This window comes from Lissotriton helveticus, chromosome 4_1 (genome assembly GCF_964261635.1).
Source record: "Lissotriton helveticus chromosome 4_1, aLisHel1.1, whole genome shotgun sequence".
Classification (NCBI taxonomy): Eukaryota; Metazoa; Chordata; class Amphibia; order Caudata; family Salamandridae; genus Lissotriton; species Lissotriton helveticus.
In genome coordinates, this window is record NC_136063.1 from 1,987,122,551 (window position 1) to 1,987,145,164 (window position 22,614).

Below are 22,614 nucleotides of genomic sequence, written 5' to 3' on the forward strand. Positions count from 1 at the left end.
GGTTAGGGTTTGATGAATGGATGGGAACGGGGGTTTGGGGAAAAGTTTGACAAAGAAAAACAGTACGCATGGAGACAACAAAAGCAAAACAATGAAGACGATGATTAATGATCCACTACTACCCAATAAATCTAAAGTTAAGTAAGAAAAATGAAATGGATGCATGATGAAGATAAGTTATAACTTGATGGTTAATAATAAGTGGTACTTACTTAACTACTACTACACAATTCAAAGGAAGTATTTCTTATATATGATATGAATATGACTTTTGCCTAGGCTGTATGCCCTCTGAGAAACCGTAATACCTGATGTAGCGGGGTGAAAGCTAGCAAAGAAAATTATGAAATAGTTTAAGTGAACAATCAATTACCAAACACAAGCGTAAAATAAATGAAGAGGAAAAAGGAATGAAAGAAAATTATGAAAATGATACTAAAGTTAATGTGTTATCAAGGGCCAAATGTGTAGTTGTATCTCGTCATTCATCTTTGTCCTCCCTTTCATGGACACTGTGGCTGAAAATCTTTTTTGGGCGCCTCTGGCTGGATGATGAGGAGGATTGGTAAGGTAAGTGTGAGTTGTTGCTCCACGTATAATAGCGCTGGGTGAAAGTCCGGCCTGTAAGTGTTGATGAAAGAAGAAATGGGGTATTACAAAAAAAGTTAACTGAATGAAAACATAAAAATCAATTACGGTGTAGTGCAAAAAAGACAAGTTTCGTGAGCGAGAAGATTTTCAGACTGAGGCTGCTTGGATACATTGATTAACTCTACTGTTCTAGTTGCACAGCAGTCATCGAAAAGAACAACAAGGTAGGAGCCAGCACAGAACAGTTACAGGACCACACCACAACACCGGGCCATGAGTCTGTGGCCCAAACTCCATTTACCCACATTTTTAACAGTTTCAGACAAAAGGCATATACAGCAACCTAGCATTTTCCAAAACAAGTATTTAAATCAATGCGCCATTGTCAGTCAATCATACCACTATTCTATTCCACCACTGCACACACATGTAGCCTAGGTCTGCTGTGGTTCTTGTTGATTGGTTGTGTGTTTACCTTGTATTCAACTTCCTGAACATATTCCATCAATCATCTCAGATCAAACTGACAGCGTGCAAAGATGGTATGGTGGTCATCATCATCCGGTGTGGCACGTGTACGTGTTCTCCAACAGACCACCAACAGCAACTTAGTCTGTAGTGAGTGACTACGAATAAGTCCAGACTGCACCTGCAGTAGTAGAAGTACAATTGGATACATAATATTAAACAACATGGAAACATTGACCATCACTTGAGACACAAGTACTTTGTTATTATATTAAACTACTAGTATAGTTTTACTTCATGCACATTTGCTCTGAGTCAGCAAGCATCCAATGCAATGTATGGCATCATTCATTTCATATACCTGTCTTTCTCTTCTTTGTGGATGTCAGATCACAGATGTAGCAGAGCCTTGTGAAAGTGATGATGAGTTTACTTTAATTTTGGAGCCCTGCTCAAGTTCTGACATTGAATAGTTGTGTATGCCTGCAGACAGAGATGGTAGCCTTAAGACAGTGATGCATTTCAGATTGGAAACAAAACAGAAGATGGCTATAGTCCCGTACGTTTTACTTGTTATGGAGGGACTATTAGAGGCTACATTATTGCATTATTGTCCATCTCCATCCAAAGTATGGCAAGATGGAAATGTATTTAGGGTGAGTCAGGAAAATGGAGCAGGACTCTGAGGAGTGGAGTGCACAGTAAATGCAAAGATGTGCAACTCCAATAGGTAATTAAAAGAGAAAGGAAGATGGTGTTGGTTTTGAAGTTTGAACCAGAAAGACAGATACACACAAATAAAGGAAGGGAGAATGTAACAATTTAAAAGCCTAGTTGTCAGTGAAGAGGAGCTCGTCCTCAAACCCTGGTGGTTCTTCTGACAGAAATAGGTCATGTAACCCACTAGTTATGTCTTCCGACTCGCTCTCCTCTTCCAGCTGTGATTCACATATTTTGTAGTCCGGTGGAATGAAGTGCTGATTCATTTTGATCATGGTTAACCTCTCCACGCTTTTGGACGAGAGACTGGTCCTTTTCACAGTTACAATGGCACCAGCAGCACTGAAAAAACACTCAGTAGAGACACTTGCAACAGGGCAAGCTAGATACTTTATCGACAGCCTGCTAAGCACTGGCCATTGGCTTCTTGTCCTATACCAATACACCAATGGGCTTTGCTCCATGAACACCCCTGTTGTGTCATCCAGATAGGCCTGGACCAACCGCTTAATGTTCAGTGGTGCTCGGGTTTGCTCGTCCTCTTTTGGCTTTGCGACAGCAACGGACTTACCCATCCCTTTCTGAGGAAACCAAGCAGCTATTTTTTTGGTTGTGTCTGATGAATCAGATCCTGTTGGTGCTGTTGTTGTTATTGGTTGTGTTGGTGACTACTGGGAAGCAAACGCACTGCTCTCATGCTGTGAAGAATAACTTGACTCTGTAGGATGCTCAGTAGTACTTGCACTGTCCTGGGCTGCACTGGCAGGCATCTAATTGAGAGCCGTTTTTTTCTAAATCAGTGGCTTCCTCGGCTATTACAGTTTTGTACTTGACAACATCCTCTTCTGAAAAAGGAATTACTGCATTACTGTTCACAAATAATTTGTACCGTGGATCCAAAATTGTGGCAGTAATGTAATGTTGATGTGACACAATCTTATTTTGAATCCTTGTATTCTCAGATAAGCGGCCGGCTAAGGCCTTCGTCAAATAACATGCTTCAAGTTTTCCTTCAACACCTTCGTATGTTTCAGACACCTCCTTCAGCTCTTGCTCTGGCATGTACAACAATGGGATAGCTTGGCCCATAGTACAGTCCTCCGTGCAGACTGCACGTGTGAAAACCTCAAAAGGAAGTAGCATCTCTGTCAGGCATTTAATGAGGTACCATTGCCACATCACAACTGTCATAGCTTTAATAACAGTTGGATCCCCTGATCTTCTTGTCATTGTCATGACATAAGCAGTAAGTGGTATGTACTTCTCAAACTGCCGATCAAGCATGTAATAAGTAGAGTTCCAATGTGTTGGTACCTCCTGGATGAGTGCTTTGACTGGCATTTTATACTCACGTTGAATGACCCGTAGCTGCTTCCGGACTTTAAAAGAATGGTTGAAATGCGTGCAGATTCTTCTGCAAATGGTCAGTAAGTTGCTGACTTTGCTTTCATTTTTCAGAAAGTCTTGAACCACAATGTTAATGCAGTGTGCCAAACACGGGACCCTGAAATAGCGACCATCTTGCATGGCCTTAACTACATTACTGCCATTGTCGGTGGCAACAAAACCAATGTTAAGGCCTCTTGGTCACAGCTATTCAAAGACCTTGCTGTTAAACTCATCCAAAATGTTTGCAGCAGTATGCGATTTCTCCATAGCAAACATGGCTACAGTAGCATGTCTGCGAGTATCATTAAAAATCTCAGTAGTGTCAATGCCTGCAGATATCTTGGCTCTAACACCTGAAAAAGAGATCCAGTGTGCAGTGATGCACATGTAATCAGTGGCTTGGCAACTGGTCCACATGTCTGTTGTCAGGTGGATACTATGCACAGCACTCTGCTGCAAGGCTTGTCCAAGCAATTCCAGCACGTCGTGGTGTAGTGCTGGACCAGCAACTCTGGCAAAATAGTAGCGGCTCGGAACATTCCATTTTGGGCAGATGGTTGTCACAAATTCCAGGAAACCCACCCCTTCAACAAAAGAAAAAGGGAGAAGGTCCAGTGCTAACATTTTAGAAAGCTTAGCATTGTACAAACGTGCTATTGGGTGGTTGTGCTCCTACTTTCCCTCCTGCCTAAACATGCTAACAATGGTACGCTGCTTGGTATTTCTTTCAGTTATGCCCGATGCAGTACTTTGCGTCGCAGACTTCGCATCCATACTCCTTGGTGTCTCCGGGTTACTCTTACTCTGGTGCCACGTAGATGTTGCTGATGCGGAGGATGTGGGCTCTACCACTGCAGTGCTGGGGACAGGGGTACTTTTTGTACCACTACCAGATAGAATGTCTCCCTCTTCTTCCTGTTTGACCGTGACTGGACCTTTTACTACTTCCCCACCAACATTATTGGTTCCTGCTTTTATGCTACGTAGGTGGTCCTCCCACTTGATTGTGTGGTGTTTTTTCAAATGGGTCATTTGGCCTCCGGTACCATAGTTTGTACCAAGCTTACCACGACTAACAGAGGAATGACAAATGGAGCATATAGCAATGTTGTCCTAATTTGCACTAACTGTAAAGAAGCCCCACACTGGGGAGCTTAACTTTTGTCTCCGGTTAGAGGTGCCACTTCCAATGCCGGATGAACTGGAGGTTGTGTGTTCAATTACACTATGTGGTTGCGCAGTAGTACCACTACCTACTTCTGCTGAGGTGGAACTTGTGCTGGATGTAGGACACTGCCGGCCCTGTGCAAATGTAAAAATGGAAGCTGGAGGTAGTTTTGGTGTGGCCTGTGTTGGAGGTATGCGTGCTACATCCCTACTAGTCGCAGCCATTCTCGCTAGGGTTAAAATGTTGGTCTCCATGTTCTCAGGCCCAGGAGTAATGCTTGTGATGACTGGGTCTGACTCGTCATCACCATCATTATCCGGCTGTTCAACATCGCACTACATAAATGTAAGGCTTCCTGGAACCTTCCTTTTCCCTAGCGTGGTCTTCTTGGGATGTCTCTCCCTCTCATGCTCAGATTGTTGTGGCTCCCAGTTGAGATCAAGATCATCAAAAGGGATGCTTGGCGAAGAACTCGATGGACTAACCCTCCTTTTCCTTGGTGGGGATTTGGAAAACAATAGATCTCCTGCATGAGATGCTTCCTCTTCTTCTTGCTCTGCATCAGGCTCAATTTCCTGAACTGCCCCGACTTTGGTAGGAACAACAATTACTATTGCGGGTGGTGGTTGCTGAACAACAACTATTGCAGGCGGTGGCTGTCGTTGTTGTTTTCGAGGAACATCTACTATTGAGGGCGGTGGTTGTGGAACAACTACTATTGCAGGCGGTGGTTGTTGTGGGTCATTTCGTTGAGCATCTACTATTGCGGGCGGTGGTTGTTGAACAACTACTATTGCGGGCGGTGGCTCAGGTTGAACATCTACTATAGCGGGCGGTGGTTGTGGATGCTGTTTTGGAACATCTACTATTGCCGGCGGTGGTTGTTGTTCACCAGTTTTCTGCTGTGTTCCCTCTTGCATGGATTGTGTACTACTTTGAGATAGCGCTAAGTTTAGGTCAGGCTCAGTATCACTGCTTTCCACCATTAGGCTGGCTACCTCTTCCCCACTCATCTGCTTGGGTCTGGGTTGGTGGCTTGGGCCCACTGATGCAGAGGTGCTGGCCCCAGCTTGGACCCCGGTCACCGCTACTGTAGGCGTACTTCTTTTTCCCCAAAAAAGGTTTTCGGGTCAACACCACACTTAAGTGTCACTTGCTTCTTCTGTTCTTCCTTCTTCTCAGCAACTTTCTTGGTCTTGGAGGACCTGGTACCTGCTTTCTTTGGGCCCATCTTCTTCAGATGTCAGCAGCAGCACTCAGTTGCACAAGTTGCTGCGAATGATGTCTGGTCAGGTGAGTGACACCACACGTGACGTAGTACAGAAGGACGTCCGTCTGGCAGTAGAACAGGCGATGAATGATGACAGACACCTCCTCTTCAGTCTTTTGTGCACCTACAAGCAAAGAAGGCAGAATAACATCAGTCGATTGTGGAATTTGTTTAGCTTTAATTTTAATTACTACTAGAAGTATTAGTACACTCAGTAAGAGTAAGAATAGCAAATAACTAAAATGCAAATGTAGTGGAAGTGGAACTTGTTTATCCTTAATTTGTGCATCATTTCGGATGGATGCAGCATCAGTGACCTGCAGCAGATAGCAATGGGGATGTGAACAGTAGTAAGCCAATAGAAACAATGGCAAGACACAGGCCAATTTGTCAAAAACAAAACAGCACACTACCACCACCACAGCTCCCAGCCACATATCACAGGTACATGGGTAAAGGCCAAAAAACAATAAACTCAAGCAGGCCTATATACCTATATGGCCAGAAAAAGTACAATGCCTGTTACACATCACAGCTTAATGCACAAAAAAGAAAATCCCCATGGCTAAAAGGTTTGAAAGTTACACAACAACAACACAAACAACAAAGGCATTTACAGTTTTTTACACACACCCAAACAGTTAACTACACCCCAAACACCACATTTGGAAATTCAATGTATTACCATCCACGCCCTAAATGATGTTAAATTCAACAGACAAAATGGAAACCGCTACATAAAGCAACCCCGCTGACTACCTCTGGGACTCTAGGCCTACTGGCAGAAGAAATCACAAGTTTGTAGGGATGTACGACGTTACAAGGCACACTTTTACAACGCACACCTTTACAACACATTTTTTACAACGCAACATCCATTACAACGCATTCCATTACAACACATGCCAGTACAACGAAATTTTAAAAACTACATTTACAACGCATTCCATTACAACGCATTACATTTTATTGCATGTTTGGTAAGTATTGGATAGTGTAGGGGTAAAATTTACTATTCTAACTCCAGGGGGTGCAACAGTAGGGTAAGTGTTTGATAGTGTAGGGGTAAAAATGACTATTCTAACTCCAGGGGGTGCAACAGTAGGGTAAGTGTTGGATAGTGTAGGGGTAAAAATTATTATGCTAACTCCAGGGTGTGCAACAGTAGGGTAAGTGTTGGATGGTAATGTTATGCGTTGTAATGGTATGCGTTGTAATGACTGAGTTGTAATGCCATGCGTTGTAGTGGTGTGCGTTGTAGTGTCATGCGTTGTAATGGTTGCGTTTGTAAATGCATGCGTTGTAATGGATGTTGCGTTGTAAAAGTTTCGGTGTAATGGTAGTGCGTTGTAAAAGTTGCGTTGTAAAGGTTGTTTCCCGTTTGTAGGCCTGCGACAAAACTAAAGCACAATGGAAGGTCACACAAAATGGCCGCCCCCACATGGCCTGGCCACCCCCAACAACATGAAAAGAAAGAGAAGACAGACAATACATGCCTATGGCAAAAGGACAATGCTTGGCTTCACAAAATGGCCGCCCTGCCACCCACATGGTCAGGCCACCCTCAAACAACAAAGTACATAGAGGACAGAAACATTAAGTGGTCCATGCTCCAAAAACTACAACCAAATGACAACCTGAGGAGTTTCTTTAGCAAAATGAACAGCATCAACATTTTCGAGAAGGTTTTATGCAACTCGAGACATATTGCTCGCGAGATTGCAAATTCGGTGTGTTTGGCAGTGTGAATTGCACAAAACGTCGTTATCGCGTGCCCGAGCATGCACATTGAGTGCGCGAAGAAGACAAAAACTGTAAGAATGCGTTGTTGCGCTGTGCAAAGTTACCAAAACTACGCGAGCTGAATTCTAGGGTTACCTAGTGCGCAGAAAAAGCCATATTATTCAACACACAACCATAACCTGCAAATCAGCACCAAAAACACATTTTGCTAATCAATCCAAAGCCATCCATGACCTACATGATGTTACACTTACAACTTAAACACCACAAAAACAGTTGAACAACTTTCATGCACCCATGATGATGACTCTAGTAGTACCCTTGGGCCTACTGGCAGAGTAGGCCACAAGCTTGGAAGCCTATGGCAAAAACACAGTGGCTTAAAACACAAAATGGCCGCCACCACCTGGCCAAGCAACCCACTGAAAGTAAATGAACTCAAGCAGGCCTACACTAACTACATGAACTACTAGGGTTACCTAATTTTACAACAAAAAAAATTATATTCCACTACAACAGAGTTTGCAATTGAATCCAATGCCATCCATGATGTTTTACAGACACCACAGAAACATGGTTGGACCCGTGGGTACCTCTAGGCTTACTGGATGAAATTTCAAAGACATACAACTTGGCCCCTCATGAAAGTACAGGCCTCCCTCAATAATAATTTTTAAGAAAGAATGAGAAGCACAGAAAACTATAGATAAAGAAAAAACCCAAACCAAACAAACATTTACAGTACATCAATTCTCAATTCTCAAACTTACTTGTAAAAGAAAAGTTCAAATCCAAAATTCCTCAATAAATCCAATCAAATGCTATGATGCAGCAGACATGCACAAAGAGTGATCCTTCCTGCTCCAAATCCAAATGAAAGTGAACACCACATGGACAAAGCACTGGGAGGAGCCTGGTGGACAGGAACAGGAAGTTGGAGACTCAGGGGCACTTACTTTCTCTTGAAAAAAAGAGTAGAAACAAAAAGAGGACTCCTTGCACAAACAAATACAGCCAAATCACAATCTATGGGGTTTTCCCGAGCAAAATGATAATTTTTGAGAAGGTTTTAACATGCTCGAGAGATATTCTGTGCCAGATTGCAGTTTCTGCGTGTTCGGAAACGCGATCTTACCAACATGGCGCTGCAAGGAAGATCGCGCGTCCTGATGACGTGTTCGCGCGTCCAAATGAGGTTATCGCGTTCTCACAGTCGCATGGGATTGTGCGCCGGATACCAAACATCGTAGCGAAGGCGACCGGGAGAGAAAAGCGAGAAAGCGAACGCAGAACCACGGTAAGTCATTACCGCGCACGCGAGAATGCTATTGAGCGCGCGAGGAAGAAAAACTACTACGCTACGCTGTAGATTGCGAAGTAGTCGACAACTTTGCGCTCGCTGCGAAGTGCAAAGTTGATGAAAATTTGCAAACTCCGCGAGCGGAGCGTAGTTCTCTGCCCAGGGTTATTATAAACATGAATTCAGGGAAATTTGAGATGGATTAAGAAGTAAGAATATTAGGTGGCTGGCCCACATAACCAGTTGTAGACTAGGCCTATTGGAGCTCTGGGAAACCCCGGAAGTCGCTTGTCCGGTGCTATCCAAAGCTGATTTGAGCCACCACTATAAGAACCATAACTTAGCATCCCTGCAAACGAGCTCTGAGGTGGGCTGATTGGCCACCGAGTTCCTCCAAATCAAAGTAGATTATAAGAGAGAGGAATTTTTAGATGTAATATTCCCTGCAGTAGCACGAAAATTGTATATGCAATTTAGATTAGGTACTCTTCCTCTCAGAGTGCTCACCAGTAAATGGGACAAAACTTGGAGTGAGGAGTGCCCTGCCTGTGGTTTCTACCTCGAAACCAAAATTCATGTTTTCTTTTTTTGCCCAGCATACCAGGGCTCACGTAAGCACTGGCTACTTGCAATCTGTAGAAACTTAGGTTTCCGCCAGTGTGCACTTGCATTTAGGGTGTTAAATATGATACGCACCCCCCATTATTTTTGCTGTCTCCCGCTTTCTGAATGCAATGTGGCACAAAAGCAGGAAATTGATTACCGTACCCAGTGTCTAGTATGAATTCCTGTTTTAAATTCAATATGATGTTCGATAATGAATTCTAATTTTTTTTCACAACCGTGTTTATTAGAAGTTTAAGCAAATCAAATGTACAGTCCTCCAAAATCAGGAGAACACGTCAGTGGTCAATATACAATAGAATACACGTATAGCTCAAACTTTTAACTAACCTCCACCCGCCCCATTATCCCCCCAGCAACCGTAACATTACCCACTACCCACCCCTTATCCCGCCCTAACCCGGTGCACGTGATCACAATCAGCTGCAGTACACATATGAAAACACAACTAGGTGTCTTGGAGCTATCTAGGTCCCAAGGTCTCACTCAGTGGACAGACTATCATCTACGTCAGTGGGAGGCTCCAATGTTAGGTCTCTGTAGTCCGCCCATCGCTTCCAGATCTTGTAATGTTTCCGAGGGCAGCCCCTGGCCTCAAACACTGGCAATTCCAGCCCCATGAGGAAATCCAAGCCCGCCCTCCAGGCGCTAAGTGGGGGAGCGCGGTCACTCTTCCAGGCCCTCGCCAGATCCCTCTTGGCCACAACGAGGCCCAACAGCAGGAGATGGCGCTTATAAATGTTACCACCCACTTGGTCTAGGACATGTAGAAGCCCCAACTTAGGTGTACGAGGAAGATCCCATCCCAGCACCTCCGAGAGGCAGTCCCACACTCCACTCCAGAACCGGACCAGGCCCACACACGACCACACAGTATGCACCAATGTGCCTCTCTCGGTCCCGCAGCGCAGGCAGTCTGGGGAGGCAATAAGGCCCGCCCTCCACAGTCTCTCTCTGGTGTAATAAGCCCGATGCAGGTATTTATATTGTATGAATCGCAATCTCACTGCTATAGCCGCACCTCGGGGGGACTCTAACGCCTCCCGCCAGTCATCCTCATCCAACGGACCGACATCCACCTCCCAGGAGGCTTTCAACGACACAAGGGAAGAGGAGCAGTGAGTGACCAGCGTTTGGTAGATTTTTGAAACTTTTTTATCCCCCAGGTCACCCATGAAAAGCTTCGCTTCCACAGGGCTAAAGTCCGGAAGCTGGTCCAGCTCCACCAGACTCGGCGCCAGAGCATGACAAAGCTGCAGATATTTAAAAAATTGGGACTTGGGCATGTCAAACTCAGCGCTGAGTGTTTGAAAGGATTTAAGGGTGGTCCCCGTAAGGACATGACCCAGCGACGAGATCCCTATGGAGTCCCAGCCACTAAACCCCCGCAGCGATGCCAGCGCAGGGGGCCGCCCATTATTCCACAGTGGAGTTTCGGCCGTCAGCCGTCCCCACCAGCCCATGCGACGCAGTACCTGTCTCCAAATCAGGAAGACTACTTGAGTCACTTGTGGCAACTTCTTCCTCCGCCCCGCCGAATACAAGAGTGTATGGAGTGTGGCATCGCCCATCATAAAATGTTCTAAGGCATATGCCGGATCGTCACGTCCACCGTACCACCACTCATTTAAAACCAACAAATGAGAGGCCTGGTAGTATGACAAGATGTCTGATGTTGCGAGACCTCCACAGTACGTGGACAAAAAGCAAGTCCGTAATGCCACCCTAGAAGTACCCCCAGCCCATAAAAAGCGACCTAGCAATGAATTCACACGACGGAACCACTGCGGGTCCACTCTGTGTGGATGATTTTGTAACTGGTACAATAGTCTAGGGAGGGCCACCATCTTAAAAATTGCGGACCTGCCATATATATTAAGAGGCATGCGCGACCACGTTTTGACGTCGGATTGAACCTTGTCCCACACCGGTTGTATGTTGCGCTCCCACGCAATTGCAGCAGACTCTGACAGGAAGACTCCCAGATATTTCAGTCCACCAATCGCTACTTGCAGATCCGATGCCCAAGGAGACACCACGGGCCGGCCCCCTAGCACCCAAAGAGTCGATTTGCGAGGATTGAGGTAGAGTCCCGAGACGTCACCGAAAATACGTAGTATCTCCAAAATACGCGGGCCTGAACGATCAAGGTCTGTCAAAAAGAAAAGGACGTCATCCGCATATAGCGCGATCCTATCTGTGAGGCCCGCACTCCATACAAAGCCACGAAGCTGCGCATCAATGCGCACCCACGCAGCCAGCGGCTCCATTACCAGCGCAAAGAGATACGGGGACAGAGGGCATCCTTGCCGGGTCCCCCTGGCAACCGGAAATCTCTCCGATATGGCCCCCGAAATACGTACCGAGGCGGTGATGTCAGTGTATAGCAGTTTGACGTATGAGACAAAAACTGGACCTAAATTGAGGCGCGGTAATAGAGCAAAAAGGTAAGTCCAGCTGACAGAATCAAACGCTCTGTCGATGTCAGCTAGTAGGAGCGCCGCCCATTCTTTAGACGCCCCCATCGCACCCACCGCCACCTGCGCCCGTCTAATGTTGTGCCTCGTCGCCCTGCCCGGCATAAAGCCCGCCTGATCCGGGTGGACCAGATCCGCCATGTACGGGAGGAGACGATTCGCCAACGCCTTAGCCAATAATTTGGCTTCGAAATTAATCAGAGATATTGGGCGATATGACTCGTGTCTGTCAGGGGGCCTGCCCGGTTTCTGGAACACCACAATCTCAGCCTGACGCCAGTCCACCGGCAAGCTACCACACTCCCGCGCTGCTTCCAAAGCCTGTCGATAGTGCGGTCCCAGCTGCAAATGAAATTTCTTGTAAAATTCACTGGGAAAGCCACTCGGTCCGGGCGCCTTACCAGTGTTGAGTTGTCCTAGCGCGTCGCCCAGTTCCTCCGCCGACAGGGGAAGGTCTAGAGCTGTCCTGGCCTCATCTGATATCGCCCTGGGGGGGAGGTCAGCTATAAATTTGTCAATTGCCTCCGGTGGGAGACTATCTCGTGGGGCGTATTGTGCCTTATAGTAGGCAGCGAAGCTCGCCGCAAGGGCAGCAGGGTCCGTCATGGCAATCCCCTCTCCGTCCGTGAGGCCCGGTAGAGCGATCGGCTGCAGAGTCTGCTGACACAACCGGTGGAGCATTGTGCAGGACTTGTCGCCCCATTGGTACACCCTGCTCCGTGTGGCCAGCCAGGCTTGTCTAGCCTCGTCCAGTAGGACCGAGGCATATGATTGTTGTGCCTGTAGGAGTAGTCTGAGCGGCACATCACCATTATCTTCTCTACACCGCTCCTCCAATGCTCTCACTTTGGCCGCAGCTGCCACTGTGGCCTCCTGGCGCTTCCGACGGGCGGTAGCACACCAGACGATGTCTACGCCCCGCAACGTGGGCTTCATGGTCTCCCAGACCGTCACACTATCCACGTCTTCGGTCAAATTCTCCTGCCAATATTGGGCTATCGCTCCGCGCATGTGTGTCGTATAATCCGTCCGTTGGAGATGCCACGAAGACATCCGCCAACGGAACGGCTGGTGCGGCTTACGCAGTTCAATCCGTACCGCGACCGGGGAGTGGTCCGACAGTCCTCGAGGTTGTATCACAGCCTGCTTCACCCTATCGAGGAAGGCCCCAGGTACAAACACACAGTCTAACCGGGAGAAGGAGCCATGCACTGCTGACACATACGTGTATTCACGCGTCCTGACATGTAGATGCCTCCAAACGTCCACCCAACCCAACCCATCAATCATCGCTTTGAGACGTGTAGGGGTAGGCGCTACTGCGGCCACTTGCATTCTCTGCCTGTCCAGACCCACATCCACCACGTCATTCCAATCGCCCCCTATCACAGCCAGGCAGTCCGGAATTTCGGCCCACAATTCAAACAGGCGCTCCGCCAGGGACCATTGCAGAGGTGGGGGAGCATATACACTGCCGAACACTACAGGTTCTACACCAATCATGCCCTTAACAAACACATACCGACCCTGGGGATCGAGCCAATGGCGTTCATGAGTATAAGACAGTCGTCGATTAATGAGGACAGCTACCCCTCTCGACCCCCTGGTAAAGCCTGCGTGGAACACCTGGGTATAGCCAAATCGTTGTAAACTCAGTATCTTTGTTCCCAACATATGTGTCTCCTGCAATAACATGACATCCGCTGAGTCCCTCTTACCCCAGCGCAGCACTGCTCCTCGTTTAATTTTGTCCAGCATTCCCCTGACATTCCAACTGAGAATTCGCATGGAGCCACTAATAGGCGCCTTCTCTGGGAAATCACCCATTGTCTCGGTGGGAGAGCTTCTGAAAACCCCAGGACCTAGCCCAAGCACCCTGTATTACAGCAGTCACAGCAGCAAAAATCACGTGCATCCCTGTCCAACCACCCCGTACCCCCCCCCCCGTCCACCCACACAACTTCCCCAACTACCCAACCTCCGCCTATCCCCCCTCCCCCACCCCTATACCTCATGGAACGTTGAAGTACCTGTCGCGGCATGAGGAGCATCAGGCCCAAAACGGAGCGCCCAAAGCCACCCATGCCAATGGATCCCACTACACTCCCCAACTAACAGTACCTCCCCTTAGGGCCCCCCCTCGAACGTGAGAGGATTAGGCCGCCCGTGGGTCAGTACCCCGAGCCCCATTGACCATATGTGACCCACCGCTTAAGCGCAGCGGGACAGTACTACAACAAATACTATGCCCTTCCTGTGTCCAGCCATGGCCCAGATCCTACCACACCATGCGCCAGCCCATCAATCAACAATGCAACCCCCATGGCCACCAGCAGAGGCTAGTGACAAAATGTCGCTTAGGAGGCAAGAATGGGGCTCCATGGCCCTCAGGTCCCAAACCCAGACTGAGCAGTGTCTGACTGTGCACCATCCAGCCGGCCACCCCCGGATTGGGAGCGTCGCCGGGACCGAGACTTCCTGTGTCTCCTGCTCCTGTTGGATGATTTGCCTCTCTCTTGTGACGACCCACGTGATGCTCCGGGGTTCAGGCCCGGCTGGGCATTCGGTCGGATCCTGACTGTCTCGTCCGTCCAGCTAAACACCGCCTCCGGGGTGTCGAAGAAGTGGGTCTTGGATTGAAACACAACTCTCAGACGAGCCGGGTACAGCAGTGAATATTGTATTTTCAGACCACGCAATTTGGCTTTCGCATCTTGGAAGGATCGGCGCTGCTGCTGCACCAGCTTGGTATAATCTGGGAAAATCATAATCCTGTGGCTCTCGAACAGCAAGTCCTCCTTAGCTCTCGCTTCTCGTAGTATAGTGTCCCTGTCGTGAAAGTTGAGGATTTTAGCGATGACTGGACGTGGCCGCTCTCCCGCCGGCGGTTTCTGCATTAGGGCTCTATGAGCGTGCTCCACTACAAAGCAGCGCGACAGGGCGTCCGGGGGAAGCCAACTCTCCAACCAGTGCGTCAAGAACGCCTCCATGGACCCCTTCTCACAATCCTCTGGAAAGCCCACAAAGCGCAGATTATTTCTTCGCGCCCGCCCTTCCGCATCCTCAACGCGGAGCGCCAGCCCTTTTTGTATCCTGGCCATGTCCTCCACCTTTTTCTTTAGGGCCACCACATCATCTTCCACCCCTGTAATCCGAGTCTCGGTCTCTGTGATGCCGGCTACAGCATTGCGGAGATCCTGACGCAGCAGCATGACATCGGCTCCAACCGCACCTATTTTGGCATCAAGCATGTCTCTGGATTGTGTTATGGCGGCCATCAGGGCCGCATTGTCAGGACCTGTGTCCATGCTACCTTCGGAGGCCCCGGATCCTCCACTGGGTCCCGTGAATTTATCGATCGGCCCCTGTTTGGTGGAACCAGTGCCGCCCCCACCTCTCGTCATATTGAGTGGAAATGAAGGGGGCCTCTCAACCCTTGCGGTGGTCCCTTCACCGATAGCAATCCAGCAGCAGCGTCTACTCGGGGGGCCAAGGAAACTCCGTCAGAGCTCGAACACCGTCCTCGGTGGGCACCCCCAGATCACGGGCACCACAGCCAAGCTCCGGGCGGCAAGCCCCGGAGGGAGCGCAAAACAGGACTGTCTCTCTACCCGCTCTGGGCCTCCAAAGTTTCGATCCGGACCTCACCCAGGACCCGCTAGCCCGGGCACGCACAGTGTAGTATCAAGACACTGGGGCGTCCAGCCCCGCCTGTCCTCCTGGCCACCCCACACTCCACTCGTGTCTCACAGAAGCGGACGATGCAGGGCAGGCACTCAGGTCCTCAAACTGAACGGCCCAGATCACCACTCGGGCCACAAGTCTCTTCACAGCGCCTTAGAAGCAGACCCACCAGAGGGGGGGGGGGCACTCACTGTTTGTCGCGGACTATCCGTGAACAACTCCCGGTCACCATCCGGGCAGCAGGCCCGTGCCTCCAGGCGTGTATGTGAGGTCCACTTGGCGGCACTATACCGTGTCTATTCACCACTCCATCCAGTACTACAACACCAGTTCTAGCCATCCAAATCCAACGTGGCGTTCGACCATCCAGCACTCCAGCTGCACTGCGCTCACACCCTCATCCTGGAGCTAAGGAAGACGCTGCCCGGCTGGGACTCACCAAACATGAGGCCCCGGCATCCCCAGGGCCAGGCTGGCTGCACTCTCACTCCGAGGCCACCAGTGTCCGAGGTAGGATCCAACCGGGATTCCCTCCGTCGCGTCACCGGCCCCAAGCGGTCCCGGAACCTGGCCAATGGAGGTGCGCCTCAGAACGCACGGCACTATCAAACGCTAGGCCACCGGGCAGCCGGGCCCCAGCTGCGACCCACCTCTATGGGCTCCTACCGTACGTGCCCAGCGGTCCCGGGGCACAGCAGTTGCCCCACCAACACCAGGAGTGAGCCTCAGCGTCCCCCGGTCAGCCCGGCTCGGGCCGGCCCGGGGTCGCGAAACTCGAGGCCCCGGCCGCCCGGGGTCCGCACAGGCCGCGGCGCCTCCACGCCGTCACAGGATCACCTCGGCACAACCTCCGGCTCTGCAGGTGTCCCCAGTGGGTCTCGCTAGCTCCGGCGCTGCAGTCTCCGGGCGGGGGGTCCTCCGATCGGCCCGACCACTGGCCGTCGGCTTCCCGTCCCGAAAATCGAGGTCCCGGCTCAGCCTGTGGACAACAGGCCGCACCGCGTCGCCAACTATCCCGGGTTACCGGAGCGGCCGATGGAAGAGGGCGGCACACCGGAGAGGTCTGGGCGCCACCCGGAACACACTCAACCCAGGTAGGGCAGTTAGCGGGCTCGGGGGTCAGGATAAAGAACGGATAATGTGCGGGCCGGCGGGAGCTCCTCTAAGCTGCGACCGCCATCTTCGCCCTCCAAGCCACGCCCCCAATGAATTCTAATTTTAATCTTGTTTTATTCTGTGCATAGTATTGTATGTTTACCTGTAAATTTGTATATGTAATGTATTTTAAATGTAATTCTTATTTATTATCTTAAATCTCGTATTATATGCATTTCTATGAACTTTTATGGTCCGTGGTGGCCGAAATAAAGGTATTGAACGAAAAAGGAATTGTGGGTGAGGTAGAGTGCAGAGAGAATGGCTGCGAGGAAACAAGTGGCCAGATCATACTTTAGCAACACCTCAACTCATGTGACGTAATGTGAAGGACGCATCGTCGATGTCTTCGTGGAGAGATCGTTCCTTAACAATGCCTCTACTCACATGACGTAGAGCCATGTCTTCGCATGCCGCAGCGTTTTTTTCCAGCAAGCGATGTCCTCACGTATAGCAGGCCACACCAGTAGTATTTAAAAAGATATCGGAAATTTTATCGAGCATGGAGACAGGATACTAGGCGTCTTCTCTGTTGAAGCAGATGAGGTTGGACCCGTTGGAGAGGCATGAGGGTCTTCCGCAGGATGTTGTGTTGAGGTCTCAAGAAGGTAAGCAGGGGTCATCTTTTTATTCTCTAATCATCGTCAAATGTAAGATTCACCTCTTCAGGAACACAGGAGGCTCCAGTAATAGAGTTAAGTTTATCTTTATTGCGTTGCTGACAACAGAGAACCCACCCAGCACCAGAGACTGGCAACTGTCAACTGACAAGTTCCGCAGCCTTCCTTAGCAACCTTTGGGTTCCATATTCCATGCATGGTCACAAGACAACATTCACATAAAGCAAGACACTACAACTGTCTCCCTAACACAAACCAGAGCTTGGGTAGATATTTAGATAAGCTACAGAGGCGGTGATGACACCTCAATTTTTATGATTAGACCAGAGTTTGCTTTGGAAAAGGAATGCTTTGGGCTCCCAATATTGTTGGTGCCTTTTGGATTATCTTCATCAAACTTCTCTAATCTTTTTTTTAGGGAGATCTGTCAAGCTGGGGCCTAGAAACAGGTAGGGTCTCAAAAGTGGCATTTACTTTTTTAAGTCGGAGGGTTCTTTGGTTCTTGATTCAGAAAAAGAGCTGAATGCAACCTGGTCAAGTAAATGGAACTGTCTTCAAGGAGGTGTATTTGCATGGCTTGGTGTTCAGTATATTTCTGAAATTAGCGTTTAAAAAGTGTTCTGGTCTGGCACAAGTATCTGAACAAATAATTGTTGGCTCCTCCATGGATTTGCGAATCCATGTTGGTTTCTAGAATCCAATTTAAGAATGAGAGGAGTATCATTGTATGAGGGAGCATTATATTCTCATCATGTATTGTGAATTTGCTAATTCTATATTTTGATTTGCAAATCTGCTGTGTTTTGATTCACTTGCTGGTGCAGAAACTTTCTATTCTGACTACATTTACAATCAGTGGGGTACCGTGCACCGCTATGGGAGAAATAAAAAAAAACTGACTTATGGAGGCTAAGGGTACCAAGACCTCCAGGACCTTGTGTGTGTGGGGGAGCGGCGGGGGTCCATAAAGAGACAGCCTAATAATATAATACAATTACAAATTGTGCTTATTTATCATGGGATTCATGAATTCAATGCATTTTTGGGAAATCTGGCCCCTTGCTGGTTGGCTTGGGACCAAGGAGATATCCTGGATTTGCAAATCCAACCTTGGATATGTGAACCATTTAAACAAAAAGTATTCTATTGTAAAAAATTGGGTTACTGGTTGAGGGAGTGAAACCCTTCTCAACCAGCAACCACATCTCTCAGGATGCAGTCACAAGCAAACCCTAAATTAACCTGTGTCGAACCCTTGAGTAGCTTGGCACAGAACAGTCAGGCTTAACTCAAAGGCAATGAGTAAAGTATTGGGAAAACATTCCAAACAATAACACAGTGAAAACACACCACAAAAGGATCCCACAACAGTTTGGAAAAAAAGAGTAATTTTTGATCAATACAACTAGACAAAAACAGCAAAAATTCAATCAGAAGAACCAGAGATATTTATTTAAATGGTTTTAGTGAAAATAGCACAAAAAAGCACAAAGTGGATATCTGGTCATGCCAGACCGAGATAAAGTCACAAGCTCAAGCCTCCTGAGATGGAGCATGTGCTGGCTACAGGAACCCAGTGAGGTCCATTGAACATAGTACGATAATTCCTGGTTTGCAGAGCATTGCAAGAATCTGCATCAAAGATGAATCACGCAGCAAAAGCAGTGAGTCAGTTCCAAGGTGTGGAGAGGCTGCGAGGTGAGATCCTGTGTCATCTCCAAAGTACCTGTAGGCAGAGAATTGCAATGCAAAGTCTGGTGTCAAGAATGAGTCACACAGTCGAGGTCATGCATCAGTTCTGAGGTGCTGCCAGGCTGTGAATGGGAGTCCAGTGTCATGGTCAACGAGGGATGAAAGAACCTGCACCAAGGAAGTGCAGTGTTGTGGTGGTTGAGAAAAAGCTGTGGAGGAAATGTGATTCTTTGTGACAGTTCAGACCCATGCAGCAGCCATGATGCGTTGGTTCTACTTGAGTTTGTGCTGCGCATGCAGAGGAGATATGTCAGTTTTTTTAGATCCATAGAGGCTAGCAGAGCACCTTATGCCCACTTCCAAGAGCTCAGGGCCTGGGCAGCACTACTTGGCAGAGTAGACTCACAAACGGCAGGGTTCAGCTGCAGGGTCAAGATAATTGAATGCCTGTTTGGCCCTGAGGCTTCAGTTCAGGAGGCCAGCCGACTAGACCTTGGAGTCACTCTGGGGTTCAGAGTTCAAGAGATACAGATACAGATATAGTCCGTCTAACCCAGGCAAAAGGGCAGCAGGGCAGCAAGTCAGCAAAACAGGGCAGCCATTCTTCAGAGCAGCAGTACAGCAGAGAATTCCTAACTTTACTACTCATAAACTTAGGAAAATCCTAACTTTAAGACTTTCGGTATTCACATAAGGCATTTAGGAGTCTTAAAATTAGGACTCCTAACTTTACTACTACTAATCTGAGAAAAATGCTAACTTTAAGACTTTCGGTATTCACAGAAGGCATTTAGAAGGGGAAACATCCATTACAACGAAACTTTTACAACGCACTACCATTACGACGCAACTTTTACAACGCAAACCATTACAACGCATAGCGCTGGGGGGCGCTCTAGGATAGGGAATGTATTTAATATACTATCCAACACCTTCCCTACTATCCACGGGGACTGGAGTTGGAATAGTAAATTAAATAAATCACTATCCAGCGCCTAAAAGCATTATGCGTTGTAATGGTATGCGATGTAAAAACCGCGTTGTAAAGGCATGCGATGTAAAAGTATGCGTTGTAACGTCATACATCCTTTAGAAGTCCTAAAGTTAGGACTCCTAACTTCTGTGAATACCGAAATGAGTAAGTGCCTTCTGTGAATACTAAAATGATAAAGAGCGTTCTGTGAATACCAAAATGGTAGTAAATTTAGGTGTTTGTCTTAAGTTAGTTCTGTGAATCGGGCCCACAGATTCAGGTCCACAAACAACAGCAGCAATTGCAGACAATTTCCACTCCACTAGAACATAATACCCTTGCATAAAATGCTGCTGGTAACCTGGATTTCAGAGCTATAGTGAAGGAAGCCATTGACTGTTTTAGACCATGGGTTAAAGAAAAACTTTTCTTCATACACAAAGAAACACAGACAAATTATGAACAGTATTTGTTTTTCCCACCAACAAAAATGCATACATGACAATAAGTCATCACACATTAAACAAACAAATCAACATATATATAACACATACATACATCAAATCAAGTTTCAACGTAGAATAAATCCAACAAAATATCAGTTCAAATTATGCAAAGAAGGGAGCTACCTCACAGAGCAAATACAATAGGCACCTAAGCAGTTCTAAATTTGACTCAACACGCTCCCTAAAGTTTCTAGATATCAGGTCCCTGTTAGAGCAACTCTTGACACCAGGTACATTCTTCCAATCATTATATTTTTGTGTTCCCTGGATTAAACCAGTGCTCAGAAATGCACAATATTTTCCAATTTGAAACAGAGGAGCCGATGGATATGGTTGCTGTATTTCGAACCCCTATTCCACCTTAATGGGGTTCTCCTCAGGATATAGAACTGATGTACATTCTCAATTGCCTCATAGTGTAGGAACAATCCCATTTGTTTGGATCTGTCATGATTAGAACATAGGGCAACGTCTTTCTCATGAGACACTCATGGCCATCCCATGACCTATGGCTCCGAGTTTAATCCAGAATTGTGATGGTCTCCTAAATTGACGCTCACAGCACCGGCTCCATGCAAGGTTGGGTCAGTATCCCAACCTTCCATGGAGCACAAGCCGCAAGGGTCCCACAGGTGTAGGATCCAGGCAAATAGCAAAACCAGCCTCAGAGGCCCCCTTCTTTATAGACCTCCAGAACCCTGCCCTTTCTTCTGCCTTGCCATCTCGGACTTTATTGCTCTTATTGCCATCAACTTCAATCTGTACATCTTCCTAGGAGACCATAACTTCCACCTTGAGAACACTGACATCGTCAACACGGCCAGCCTCTTAGAAAGCATGGTCAACCTCGGATTCAAACAGCTGGTCCCAGACCTCACCCACACCGCAGGACACACTCTTGACCCTACCTTTCAGCCAGCAAAAAAGTCAAATACACCCACAATGAGGAGCTCACCTGGACTGAATACCACTGCATCTACTTTGTCATCTCAAAACCCCACAAGACCCTCACCAACAGCAAGACACAGCACAGCTGGGCAAATTTATCAGTACAACAGTGGGTCAATGCCCTCATCTCCCGCCTACCCACCACATTCGAAGACACAGAGCAAGTGGAGGACAATTTCGCAGACTGAATCACTGCAAGCACTGATGAATTCTCACCCAAGATAACCAAGAAAGCACATAACATCCCAACTGGTTCATGGCAGAACTGAAAAACCTGAAACATGACTGAAGTATGAAGATGACCCACCAGCAAGACCATCGAAGACTGACATACACCCACACCGGCTGACCTCATGAAGCACCCTCATCAAGACAGAAATGGCATCCATCATCAGGTCCATCTCTTCCTGAGATCCAGCAGACCCTTCCCACACCATACTTTCAACCTCGGCAATCGAATCATCAGCAAAGAACTCACCAATGTCCTCAATGACTCTATTACCATGGCTCACTTCCCCCAGAAATGTAAACATGCCAACATGAAGCTGCTGCTAAAAAAGTCATCTGCGTAATCGGGAGAATCTAAGAACTACTGACCCATCACCCTTTTCCCCTTTTCCCAGCCAAAGTCATTGAGAAAGCCATCAACAGCCAGCTCAGTAGACATCTGGAGAACCACAACCTGCTAGACCGTGTCCAATAAGGCTACAGAGCAAACCGAAGCACCAAGACTGCCATACTTGCAGCCATGAATGACATCAGGATGCTGCTAGACATGGAGAAACAGCAGTCCTCTGACCTCTCAGAAGCTTTCAACACCATATCCTACCACACACTAACTCCACCAGAGCAGAATCCAAGAAGCAGTCCTCGAATGGATTGCATTATACTTCACGGCAAGAACACAGAAGGTCATCCTCCTTCTTGACTCCTTGCCTCCTAAGAACATCAGTGGAGGTGTACCTCAATGCTCATCCTTTAGCACAATCCTCTTCAACATATACATGACACCCCAGGTGTAGGAGAGTAGGATCTGCTTACTATAGTTACCCGCACTGTTTGCTGGTGTTTCACTGTTTCTCGACTTTAGTCTCGCTGGGGCCCTGCTAATCAGGACCCCAGCCTAGCTGCTTCCTCTCTAAATTGATTGAATGTACATTAGGTACACTCCAGATTGGTAACTGGGTTGCCCTTGTGAGTCCCTAGTATATCGTACCTTAGGTACCAAGGGCATAGATAGCCCAGAGGCCTACCAGGGGCTGGAGCATGTATTATGCCACCCCTGG